At 39.6% G+C, this 12,272-nt stretch overlaps 1 protein-coding gene across 2 annotated transcripts in view; it reads left to right on the plus strand.

The window, feature by feature from the left end:
- Positions 1–453: 453 nt before the first annotated feature.
- The window catches only part of ZNF438 (zinc finger protein 438), a 186,523-nt gene continuing 174,704 nt past the window's right edge, over positions 454–12,272 (plus strand). The window contains exons 1-2 of one of the 2 annotated variants that reach the window (XM_034987187.1): positions 454–2,354; positions 2,491–2,677. The gene's annotated coding sequence lies outside the window, so the exon portion shown is untranslated. The remainder of the gene's footprint in view (positions 2,355–2,490; positions 2,678–12,272) is intronic. The other variant, XM_034987189.1, reaches the window with a different exon arrangement.

The following is a 12,272-nucleotide window of genomic DNA, read 5'->3' on the forward strand; positions in this document are numbered from 1 at the left end:
TCCCAGGTGGCGCCGGGACACGGCGGGACAGGCGGGAGCCCGCGAGAGCGCGGAGCGGGAGCCGGAAGGGCGGACTCGAGGGGACGGGTCTAGCCGGCGTGGGCGGGGCCGAGCCGAGGCAAGTCCGGTTGGGGCGGAGCCAAGGGCGGGGCCGGATGGGAGCGGGGACCCGTAGGAGAGCTGACTCCTCCCGCCCGAGTGCTCGCAGGCACCTGATGGGGAGCAAATGGTTGTTTCCACACGTGGAGAACTTTTAATGAACACGTGAGGGAAGGGAGGCAATGTCTGCGGAAAATCTACCTCACAACCCTGGCGTCCGACTTCAGGCCCCTGGGCGACAGCTTGTTTGCTGTGCTCCCGGGGAGGGGGAGCGGTGGGGGCGGTGGGGGCGGGGGGGGTGTCTACGCCCCCTTCCATTGGTGCCCCCTGCCCCGGCCACAGGCTTCCAGCGAAGCTCTCTCAAGCAGCCCCCGCCCTAGAAGGCGGCCACGCAGGCTGTCTGCGCCTGCGCCTAGCGCCTCACGGCGTGGGGCGGGGCCGCCGAGGAAAGGGGCGTCTTTCCCGTCGTCGCGCACGGGGCGGAGCCGTGGGGGCGGTGCGGCCGGGCGCCCAGCGGCCTGACCTCCCCGAACGCCGGGTCCCGTGACGTCACCTCGCCGTGACGCGCACGCTGTAGGAAAACTGTAAGTTTCTGAGGATTCCTGCAGCTCCCTGGGCCTGCGGTGCTCGTCCTGCTGCTCGCATTCCCGGTGTCGGTGGTGGCTGCGGGCGTTTGATTCTTGGGCGATCGGGGAGCCGCCGAACGTGGTGAAGGGACAGGTCCCCGCCCAGAGCGGGAGCGCGCCCTCTAGGGCGGGCGGGACCGGGAGTGCGAGGAGGCGAGGCCGCGCCCCGCGGGACAGGCCCGCACTTCCACCCTGGGGCCGAGAGGGCTCTAGGGGCCGGCGAGCGAGGACAGGGAAGGAACCGGGAAGGTCCAAATGGGAGCGACCCCCTTTTTCCCCCATCCCTGATGAAGGGGCTTAGCTTCCCCCTCAGCCCTGGAGTTTGACATGTGAAGTCTGGAATGGAGGGTGTCTTCAGAGACTCCACATCTAGGCTTCCTTTGGGATCCTGCAAGTGACCAGATCGCTGAGGAAAAGTTGTAAAGATAACCACCTGCTGCCTCAGTTTCCTTTTTGTGTAAAATGGAGGTGAAGCAGCCCCTGGCCTAATTGTCATTCGCACAGAACCAGGAACATTGTGAGAACATGTGAGGTAACACAAGCATGTAAACTTGCTAGGTAAAAGCTTAGAAAGACAATCGTTATCCTGAGAATGTGGTGGCCAATGGCCATTCAACCAAGGTCTTATAGGTAGGGATCTTTTTCAACAGTTCTGCCTCCTCCGCCCCCTCGTAGTCACCCTCCATCTGATCATGGACAGCACTTGAGTCTGATGGGCAATCTGAATGGTTGTCACTGAACTTAGTGGAACGGGGATCAAGAAATGACTGGTGCTCTTATCACAATGTTCTTGACGATTATGAAGTCCTCTTGGCTGGGTTTTTCAGAGAAATATTTTGTCATGTTGGAACTAGTACATTATACTCAACACGGATACACTGAGTTTTAGGGGTTATTGGTGTGTGGACTTGGAATATCCCATCGTCATATCTGACTTTGAATGTTTTGGTTTGCCGAGGGTTAGTACATTATTGAGGAGTTAGTACTGTAACACTTCTTAAATTTAGAGATAAGTATTTGTTAGGAACTTTGAAGGGAAAACTGTTGTACACATCTCAGGGAGTATTTATTCCAGAGATTGAGAGATCACATTTCTGTAAATTCAGTTTATCCTCCTTTGAGAAGCCTTAGAATTAGAAAGCAGGGGTGCTAGTTTTGGTTCTACCAATTAATAGCTTTGTGTCTAAAGACAAGTCACCCAAATTTGGGATTTTCTTTATCTGTCTAAAATGGGAGATGATGGTGTATTTGCTGTTGCTTTTTCAAGGATCAAATGAGATCACAAGTGTAAGAATGAAAGGCTAAGTATGGTCTTGTTATTAAGAAATTCCCATAGGTCCCCTAGCCTGGATAAGAGGTATGTTTATTCAGAAGTCAGGTTCTGAGTCAGAACTAGAAATAGAGCAGCAGACAAGATAGTCCCCAACCTGGTGGAGCTCATTTTCCAGTGAATAGGCTACAAAGATTACATAATATTATTTCAGATAGTGATTAAGTACAATGAGGTAAAGGAAGATAAGGGAATGACAGTGGGGGAACAGGGTAGGTTGTCTTAGTTATGGTCTGTTAAGGGAAGGCCTTCCAAAAAAGGTGACGAATCAATTGAAGTGAGATTCGGAAGAGCCTGAGGTAAGAACATTTCAGGCAAGGATCATACGAGCAGTTAAGCACTTACATGGAGCTTACTCTCTGTGAGGCAGTCTTCTAAACACTAAATTTTTACATTTTACTTATTAGTTAAGTACTAATATCTCCATTTTTATAGACGAAGAAACTGATACACAGGAAGCTTTGTTCAAGGTTGTACAGCTAAAATGTGATAGAGCCAGTATCGAATTTGGGCAATCTGGCTTCAGAGTCCACGCTCCGGATGACAATCCTGTACAACAGGCGCAACAAAGGAGCAATGGTCTGAGGGGGAAGCTAGCCTGAGGTGGCCAAGGCGTAGCAAGGTGAGTATTTGATCACAGCAAGGGAGGGAGAAAGTGGTGGCAGATGATGTTGGAGGACCAGGCCGGATTATGGGGGCTATGGCGAAGTAATGTTATTCTAGGTGTGGTAGAAAACCACTGGAAGGTTTATATCAAGGAAATGGCATTTGATTTTACTTTTACTGGTTGGAGAATTAACTGTAAGGTCATGGGGGGGTTATCAAAAATGGGGAGGTAGGAGGCTGTGTCTCTACCCTGGATGAGAGATGCTGGTGTCTTGGCCTTGGGGAAGTAGTTGCAGAGATGATAGTAAGTGGTCGAGTTCATGATATGTTTTTGAGGGTAGAGCTACTGGTGTGGATTTAACTAACCTGGAGTGTGAGGAAAAAGAAAAGTCATGACTTCTTAGGTTTTAGGCTGGGAGAACAGTAGTGCTATTGACTGAGCAGGTTGGAAGGGGTTTGGTGAGAAAATCATGAATTCTGTTTTGACAAGTTTTAGATGCCTTCTAGACATAGTAACAGTAATACTAGAGCTAGTAGTAATAGTAAGCACTTTGTAGGCATAAACTGTACTAGGCAGGGTTTTAAGCACTTTTCCATGTATTAATTAATTTAATCCTTATAATAGTTGTATGTGCTAGGGACCATTATAGTCCCCATTTTGCAAATGAGAAGACAGAGGCACAGAGAGGTTAAATGCAACTTGCCTAAAATCACCCAGCTTGCGAGTGACAGAGCCAGGATTCAAAACCCAGCAGCAGTCTGGCTTCAGACTCCACACAGTCAATGTCTGTAACTACCTGTAAGTCAACTTGTTGAGTAGGCAGTTGGATATATGAATTTGGAACTCAGGGCAATGGTCAGAGCTGGAGACTCACATTTATATTTCTGAAGAGAAAGCCTGCTTTTGTTCCTTATCTAAGCCTGGGTTGGCATGGAGGAAAAGAACATAGGCAGTTAGACTGTGCTGACTGGACTTTAATTACTTTGATTCAGTTCACACAGCCAATATCCAATATCCCCCTTCCATGAAGTTCTGTGAAGTGAGGTCTGTATCTTTTTTACTTCTCTGTCACTAGTTCCTAATCCAGGGCTGCCCTGTAGTAGCTATTAGGAATGACTTTATATGTGGGACATTTGATTAAGTTTTGGGAGTTCAGAGATGAATAAAACATAGCACTCTCGTTGGAGAAGCAGTTTGAGGAAAAACCTGTGGGAATAAAACCAGAGTAGACCAAATGCATAAATGCATGCTGATCATTTCATTCTGGCCTCTGCAGCCCCCTCTACCCCATATACTTGAGGGATGGGGCATGACGGGGTCGAAAGAGCAAAAGAATGCCTAAGCAATTGCACAGTGAATTTGAGGCTCCCCAAGAGTCCTCTTCAACAAAAGAATTACTCATAATCTTGCATATTTTACTATATTTGCATTAGCTTTATTTGGCAATGATGTAATTTTTACCAAATGAAATAAATTCTGATATTTTAGTATCATTGTGGAGTGATGAGTTTTTCCAGTTCTGTTACCTCAGTGTTGACAGGACTTACTAGTGAAATAAGGGAGTTGGCTTGAAATGTTGCATCTTGCATAATGCAGGGTGATGGAGGGGCTGTGTGAGGTATTTAGGCAGGTTTCCACTGGATTAAGTGTATCACGCCAAAGTTCCACATACTGGAGTAAGTTTCAGTTTCTCTGCTGATCATCTCTTTAACATTGAGATACCTTTTTTTGTCATGGAAAGGGGATCTGGTGGTATATGTCATAGGTGGAGTTATAGATTACATCTCCTATCTGGAGCATTGTAGAGCATGGAAACTAGAACAATATGCACAAAAATGTGTATCTTATTTCTGTAGATCTTTTTAGGGGTATACTCTAACGTCATATATTTGTCACAACTTTATTACTTCCTAACGTGAGTATTTCAAATTTGAACCATTAAAAAATTTTATAAAATTACACCATTGTAGATTTTGTGATTAATTTCAGAGTTTTTTCTTGCAATATATAAAATTATATCTTATTTAGCTTTTTTAGCTTTTAGTAGGATAGTTGATATGAATAATCAAGTCCACCATCACTCTAAATGGGAACCCTCCACAAATATAAATGTAGAAATGTGCCATTTCATTTTGCAATTCATAAAACCTTAAATCTGCTACCATGGCTCCCCTAAATTTAATGGGGTTGAAATGATTAGTATTTCTTTATCCCACAGCTGCAGCTAGCTTTCCCAGGAATATCAGATACGCATATATGGTATAAAGTATCTTGAAGGGGCTGCTGATTGCTCAGGCTTTGTCATTTTTTAAGTTCAGGCTTAGTGAGGGCAGGTTGATGGTTTAATTGTGCTAGAAAGCTCCCAGCAGGGCAGGCATAATGGTAAGTCTTCCTGTTTGAAGACAGGAGCCCCTCTTTCTAACACTGACCATCCTAGATAACTTATAAAATCCAGATTCTTTTAAAAATCTATGTTTACATGAGCAAATTTAGAAACTACTAGATAAGAATACAAATGTAAGTGTATGGAAATTGTCTCTTGTAGAAAATTACGTCTAGCCCACTGATAACATGTAGTGGGCACTAAATATTTTTTTTTTTTTAAAGATTTTATTTATTTATTTGACAGAGAGAGACATAGTGAGAGAGGGAACACAAGCAGGGGGAGTAGGAGAGGGAGAAGCAGGCTTCCCCGTGGAGCAGGGAGCCCGATGTGGGGCTCGATCCCAGGACCCTGGGATCATGACCTGAGCCGAAGGCAGACGCTTAACGACTGAGCCACCCAGGCGCCCCGGGCACTAAATATTTTTTAACATTTAAACTTCTTATAGTTTCTGTTAGTCTGTTCTGTTATTACCTTCAACTCATATATGTGTGTGTGTGTATGTGTGTGTGTGTGTGTATATACATGTTATATCTCTATATATAATGTATATATAATGTATATATAGATATAACATCTACACTGTTCTGTTATTACCTTCAGCTCATATATGTGTGTGTGTGTGTATACATGTTATATATATATATATAATGTATATACATACACAAACATAGTGTATTCATAGTGTATTTGCAGTAATAGCTGAATACTACTAGTTTGTGTACTTTTGCTTTAGCATTGTAATGTTTGAATATATTTAAATAATGTAAGCAGTTAAGTGTCACTTAAATTTGATTCATTTGATACATGGTTACTTAGAAATTAAGATCTTGAGGCTTGATATTTTCCCCACATAAATAATAATGACTGTTAATTAGTAAGGCTGGGTGGAGACTAAGCTTTAGTGACAGATTAACCAAATTGTTATCCCAAAAGAACATGCAAGAAAAAAGTTCTTAGAGAGGTTTAAGCAAAAACAACATGGTGATGGAAGGGATAATTTAACCATAACTCCCTACCATAGCTATAATTCTTAAATATTACTATCCTATAGACAGCATTCTTTTCTTTGGTCCTTATACTGCAAAAGTGCTAGCTTGAAGTTGCATTCTACATAAATGTGATGTAAATACTGGAATATATGGAATATGGAACTACTGATTTACCTCAGTGGATCTCCACTGGGGATGATTTTGTTCCTTCCCCCAAGTCACTCTGGAGACATTGGGGAAATGTCTAGAGACATTTTTGGTTATCACAACTATGTTTGAGGGCATTGTACCTGTCATGTAGTTGGTGGAGACCAGGAATGTTCTTAAATATCCTACAAGGCACAGGGCAACCTCAACAATAAAAAATTATTAAGTTCAAAATGTCAATACTGTGGATATTGAGAAACCCTGCAATATGTAACTTTTTTCTTTCTTCCTTACTTTTTTTTTTGATGCTTTAGAGGTTGAGGCAGTAGTTGTAGTGGTAAACACCTGACTTGAACAAAAGATTGTGCTGAACTGCTTTTAGTTTGTTGGAGAGCTGAGCCAATTTGGTTCATTTATTGCAAGGAAAATATTTTTTGTAGCTAATAGCCTTGAATTTTTTTGGTTGCCAGTATGTCTAGTGTTTTTGGTTTGTTTTTAGCTATGAATTTTTTTTCTTAGTAAAATTAATTTAATTTGGGCATTATACAGTCCTGGGTTGTAACAGGTTTGCTAGTGTGAATCTCCTTCATATATTGAATTAACTATCTCACAGTTATGCGGTTGTTTATATATTTCAGAAATCCTTTCATATTAATTTTTATATGTGATTTTCATGAACACCCCATGAAATGTGTAGGGCATGCATTATCCTCACTACTTGCCAGATGAGGAAACAGACTTAGATTAAATGATGTGCTGTATATATTGTAGCAAGTTAGGGACAAAAGCAAATCTCGGACTCTCAGAGGTTTTGATGCTTAGGACATTTTTATTTATTTATTTATTTATTTATTTATTTATTTTATTTTATTTTTTTTAAGCTTTTTATTTATTTGCGAGAGAGACAATGAGAGACAGAGAGCATGAGAGGGAGGAGGGTCAGAGGGAGAAGCAGACTCCTTGCTGAGCAGGGAGCCTGATGTGGGACTCAATCCCGGGACTCCAGGATCATGACCTGAGCCGGAGGCAGTCGCTTAACCAACTGAGCCACCCAGGCACCCTAGGACATTTTTAAAGTTACTAGTTGTCTCATTTGATCTTCCTGACTGTCTTATGAAAACTGGGAACTTACTTAAGGTCACCCAACTCATAATGTAGTTTTGCCTATTTTCACTGACCTATTCTGCCTCTCCAGATATTCTCTAATAAATAAATTTGACAGTTTCTGGATAAATTCACCAAATCCATGCTTAACCTAACTAAGTAGGTCTCTTGACACTAAGGGAGGAAAAAGTCTCCATCATCTTTGGGTCTCAGTCTGGGCCTAAGCATTAAACTGATATAAGACAGATTAGCAGTAGAAAAACATACAAACTTTATTAAACTTTTACAGGGGAACCTTCAATGAAGACCCAAAGAAGTAACCAGAATAGGAAGCTTTTATACATTTTAGACAAAGAAACAATAAATTTGTGAAGAATTGACAAGACCCAGAGGAGTCTGGGCTAGGGGTAGTAAATGGTGAAGAAGTAACGAGGAAGAGAAGGATTAGCTTAATAAGATTTCTTTGTACAGGTTTCTCAGCTCCTAGTTCCCCATCTCTGGTGATAAGAATGTCTGCCTTCCTCCTGGTACAAGGGAGGATACCTTTCACATGGGAGCTTTTTATCTTTTACTTTGAGGACAAAAAAAGGAGAGTCAGAGTGTCCTTGCACCTGCTGTTACTTAAGTACCTTTGATTCAAAATAATCAAAATATCAAAATGGCATATTTGGGGGTGACATTCTGGTTTCCTACAACACGTAGTCAGATGTTCATGTTGTCACTTGAGTTAGTTGGTAATTCAGTATTTGTCATCCTACTGTGACTTGAGTGGAATCTTCACTGAGTTTTGATAGAGCATAAGGTAGTGCTCCTTGCTATGGAGAGTTTATTTTTTGAGCACACTTAAGTGCAAAAGCAGTGTGAAGAGATGGCTCTCAGCTGTATTTGAGTATACTTGGGTGAGGCGACCTACTTGGCATGATTCACTTTGCCATTTTGAAAGAGGGATTTAGATTTGGAATAGGACTTCCATTCATTCTAATTTTTAAATTAGAAACCATATTATTTCAGGCTCTCTTACTTTCAAAAACAGTATCTACTCAAATATTTGATGAGTTATTATTTTGTTTGAAGATTATTTGATGAAATTCAGTTCTTGATGTGAGTTTCAGTAATTGGAAGAAAAGTTTTTAATACCCAGAAGTGGGATTGCTGGGGCATATGGTAGTTTTAGTTTTCTTTTTTTGAGGGATCTCCACACTGTTTTCCACAAGACTGCATCAGTTTACATGCCCAGCAATAGTGCACAAGGCTTCCCTTTTCTTTTCTCCACAGCCTTGCCAACATTTGTTACCTCTTGTCTTTTTGATGATAGCCATTCTAACAGGTGCGAGGTGGTATCTCATTGTGGTTTTGCTTTGCATTTCTCTAATGATGAGTGATGTCGAGCACCTTTTCATATTCCTGTTGGCCATCTGTATGTCTTCTCTGGAAAAATGCTTATTTCGATCCTCTGCCCATTTTTAAAATCAGATTATTTGTTTTAATGAAGTGTAGTTGACACACAATGTTAAATTAGTTTCTGGTGTATAAACATAGTGATTCCTCAACTCTATACATTGTGCTGTGCACACAGCAAGTGTCACCATACAAAGCTATTACAATATCTTGACTATATTCCTCATGCTGTCCCTTTCATCCCTGGGACTTACTCATCCCATAACTGGAAGCCTGTACCTTCCATTCCCCTTCACCCATTTTACCTATCCCCCTACCTCCTGCCCTTGTGGCAAACACCAATTCTGTATTTTTAGGTCTGTAATTGGAAATTTTAATGTTTTCTATAATACATCCACTGGCTGGATGTGGACAATTGATAGTATGAAACTGTGGGTCTAGGACTGAGAAGGGAAGGAAAAAGAGTTTTTTTTAAGTGCATTTGTGTATTGGGCATGAAGGATTATAATTATATTTAAAAGGTGAAGATTTTCAACTTTCCATACGACTGAATTAGCATAAAAATATTTTTCTTACCTCCGTGAAGAAAAATGCTATATCCAAGTTACCATAATATTTCTAGTATTATTGAGGGGAGAGACCACCATTAAGTGTAACTGAAACAGAGCTGGATTTCATACTTGCTAAGCAAGGGAGAGCTATGCTTGCAGAATATAATCATTGAAGCAGGCAGAGATGTATTTAAATAGGGTTTTAAAGAAGCATGGAGTTTTAGGATTGGCTTACTTTCAGTGAGACAATTTAGGGATTGGCCAACTTTAAACTTAGAGTTTGGGGACTGGCTGGCGTTTGAGGAGCAAAGGTACAGAAGCAAGGCAGTTGCTGATCGGCTCACTTCCTCAGCTGAGTGCTTAAGTGGAAATGTTGACTGGAGTTTAAGGATTGATAGACTGGGGCATATTTAAAACCGGTTCTGTGGTTACTTGTTCCCAGCTTGGAATAGAGCCAAAGAATAATCTTTTCCTTTCTTGTAGCTGGAGAATAGGTACTTTTATTTTCCATTGACATTTGTGTCAAACATTTATATTAGCAGTTGCGCTAATATACACTTCTGATTTTGCTTTTCTTCTCAAACTTTTAAAAAAAGAAATGAGTGCAGTGACTGTCATTTGTTTTCTATCTACCATTCAAAGGATTATATGTTATTTGGGACCCAGGCGGCTTCAAGGATTATTTTTATATATAGTTAAAAAGGTAATACGTTATTTATGGAAATACTTTAATGTATTGCTTATCTTTAAACACTATGGTGAAAGCTGTTACTTTTATGTCTGTTTTTTTCTCTCGTGGGAGTGCATCTTACCATATGCCTGCCAAAAGTAGTCTTGATGGATGCTGACTTATAGATCTGAAAGTTTGTTGTTTTTGCTGTTGTTAGAGATACATCTAGAAGTGATGACTTTTTGAAAGTTAATTAACAATTATTCTTGTCAGCATTTTAGAAGGTTAATGATTATAGTGTATGTCTTTTATATAAGATAGGCTGAATTATTTTAGTATCTGTGAATCATTTTACCACAATTATAGTACCATTTTTATAAAGTATTTTGGTTTAATTTTTATTTTATAATATTTTTATTCAGAATGAAATAAAGAGCTGTTTATGACTATTTACTGGAACTCTGACAAAAAGTAGATAATTTTCTAAATTGATCTCTCACAGTAATATTTTAGTTTTAAAAATGTTTTCCTTTGAGATGCTAAAATAAACTCAGAGGACATTCTTTGTATTAGAAGTTAGAGAAGGCAAAATTAGTTTTTGGTATACTTTCTTTGTTGTATTGAAGTTTTATTAAAAATACCCTGTGTACTGTATTTACATATGAAATAAGCTCATAATATTTAAAAAAAAGAATGAATGGGTAGCGGGTATTGTCATGTTTATATGTAGCCCCTGTTTCCTTCCTTGACCTACAGCTTGTGCCATACCTCTCTGCCTTCTAGACAAGTATTATCCAGTGATAAAGCTACATTTATGATTTGGATAAAGCATTTTTATGTGAAAGCTCTTTGAAAATGTGAAGCCTAATTCTTGTATTTGTTTACAGTCCAAATTTCTGACCTGCTATGATAGTTAACCTTCAGAGCTTAATCTCAACCCAGTACTAAAATTAATATATTGTTTATGAAGTGCTATTGCTTAATTACTAAATGATACTCAAACATTTTTATCCTCAACATTTAAATTTTACAAATTTATACTAAGTAGGTACTTAGATTTTCTAGGAAAAAGATAGCTTCGATACCTGAGTATGGTTACTGGGATTATTTATGTGCTTTATTTATGTGTGTGAAATAATGGATTTGAAATGTGGTTTTTCTCTGTGCATATGCAGTAAATAGTTGGGCTTTTATTGCCTAGTGAAATGATCAAAAAAAGAATCCTAAGTTAGATGATCTTCTGTAGTAAAATGGAAAAAACCCATTATCTGCTAATATAATGGGTATAGAATGGTATCTCATAGTTTTATTTTGCATTTCTTTAATTACCAGTGAGCCTCAGTTTCTCTTCATTTACTTGTTAGCCATACAGATTTCACCTTTAGTTGTCAGATTTAGCAAATAAAAATATAGGACAACCTGTTAAATTTGAATATTAGGTAAACAACAAATAAATTTTGAGTATAAGTATATACCCTTGCATTAGTTGGGATATACTTATACTGAATTTTTTTATTGCTTATCTTTAAGTCAAATTTAATGGGGCATTCTATAGTTTATCTTTACCTTCTGTAAATTGTCTGCTGCTGTCTCTTACCAAATTTTTAATTGCATTTCCTGTCTTGTTATCTTAAAGAGTTCTTGGCATACACTGGATATTAAATGCTTTTTTTTTTTTTTAAAGTTGCAAACATATTTTTCCAGTCTCCTGCCTGTTAACTTTATAATGTTTTTTGTTGAATAACAAGTCCTTAATTTTGATGGAATCAATTCTTTCAGTTCCATCAGAATTTTCCCATGTTGTTTATACTTTTGAGATCTTAAGAAACTTTTATCACTCCAAGGTCACAAATATATCATCCTACTTTTTGTTTCATTAGCTTCATAGTTTTACCTTTCACATTTAGATCTTTAATACATTTGGTGTTTATTTTAAGGGAAGAGTATTAGGAAATGAAGTGAGAGAGGTAATGGAGGGAGCAGATTGCATGGTGATTGTAGGCCGTTGGGAGGACTTTGGTTTTTATGCTCAGTGAAAGAGGAAGCCAGTGGAGGTTTTGCACATAGGGTGCCACAGTCTGAAATCTGAAATATGTTTTTAAAAAAATTTCTGATGACTCTTGAGAATAGATTGTGTGAGGTATGGCAGAAACTGTTGTTAATTCTTCCCCAGTATCTAGGATATCCTTTTCTCTGTTCGTATCTGAATCTCTCTTAGAGACTGTATTTTCCAGCTTCCCCTGACTTTAGGAGATTGTCTACGTGATTAGGTTTGGGCCAATTAAATGTGAGCAAAAGTGGTATGTGCAACTTCTGGGTTATCTTCTTAAAGATGAGGTGCTAGTCCTATTCCTCTCTCTATGCC

Source organism: Mirounga leonina, unplaced genomic scaffold, assembly GCF_011800145.1.
Source record: "Mirounga leonina isolate KUSES-001 unplaced genomic scaffold, KU_Mleo_1.0 Mir_413, whole genome shotgun sequence".
NCBI lineage: Eukaryota > Metazoa > Chordata > Mammalia > Carnivora > Phocidae > Mirounga > Mirounga leonina.